This window comes from Hippocampus bargibanti, linkage group LG05, assembly GCF_051943395.1.
Source record: "Hippocampus bargibanti isolate YZ-2025 linkage group LG05, ASM5194339v1, whole genome shotgun sequence".
Taxonomy (NCBI): domain Eukaryota; kingdom Metazoa; phylum Chordata; class Actinopteri; order Syngnathiformes; family Syngnathidae; genus Hippocampus; species Hippocampus bargibanti.
In genome coordinates, this window is record NC_142738.1 from 14,495,001 (window position 1) to 14,496,449 (window position 1,449).

Below are 1,449 nucleotides of genomic sequence, written 5' to 3' on the forward strand. Positions count from 1 at the left end.
TTGGATTGGATATGCCTTTATTAGTCTCACAGTGGAGAAATTTACATTTCACAGCAGCAAAGTGATGAAAGGAATGAAAGTAGAAAAACAAAATACATGAGCTGCTGGAAAGGCAGCCACTCTCGCGGCGCCGTCTTGAAGTCAAAATAACAAAAAAAAAAACTAAATAACAAATAATATGACAGCATAGAGACAATATGACAAAACAAAGACACAGAGAGACATTCATTCTTCAGGACTTGCTGTACCCTCTTTGTGATGACATGAAGCAGTTCTAGATGAAAGAGGAGAGGATCAAAGTGTCTTTCCACCAGTGGATCAGGGACATCATGGTGGAATGTGCACGTCGACTCCAAGCTAAATGTTGAAAGCAAACACGCAGCTGTAGCATCCATTGATGAAAAGAGATTATTTCACATCCCCTGTTCCACATAAATCTGCTTCAATTCCAAACCACAACAATTTGAAGGAATTTGAAGCAGAAAAGGAAGTCTAACCTGCTAAACTGTAAATCGGGCAGACCGGAGACATTCATGTCACACAGCGATATCCATCCATCCATTCATCTTTCAAACAGACTCAAATGAATTGGGTTTTGCTAATGAATGCAATGATATGTCATTTTACGAACGTTTTAGTTTACAAACATTTCGCCTTATGCACATTAAATTCGCGAGAATATAATCTTGGCGATACAAACTAGTTTTCGGGAAACACACGGAGTGCCACAATGGCTTGGATATTCTTCTTTTCCTTTCGGCTGTTCCCTTCATGGGGTCGCCACAGCAAATCAGTGTCTTCCATCTTTAGAGGTTTGTCCGCATGTTTGTTTTGGCCAAGCTTTTACGTCGGATGCCCTTCCTGACACAGCCGTATTTATCCGGGCTTGGGACCGGCACAAGAAGACTTATGTCCGTTTATGGCTACAGAACAGGTCGAGAACCTTGGATGCAGGTGGCAAATGTCACTGTTCGGCTTTTTTCATGATTAACCTTATTTAAAAGAACACAATGTGTCCCTGTTTTAGAATGGTAAGTAGTTTGTAAAAATACCACACGCATCGTGTTGACTTTCGGAAACAACATATGAAACTGACCATATTTGGACATTGGAAGTGTCCACCTGACAGCAACGTTTTGAAAAATACTTGGGAAATTCACTTTGAAGAGTTCGCAAAACATGTCCAACAGGTCAAAAAATGTTGGAAGGAGGTGATAAATACTGCAAATTTGTCTCTTGAAATTCCATGTTGAAATGGGTTGCAATCACTTAAGTCATGCGGAAGGAGAAAGTGCGTTTGTGAATGTCTTTCTCATGACATATATGGATTTTTGAAAATGTGTAAATTATTTTTTATGATTTCCTGGGTGGGCTCAACAGGAAATTGTAGCTATTTGGGGAATGTGGAAAGCAATCATGAACCCTTACTGTTGTGACTCCCTTGCAGTA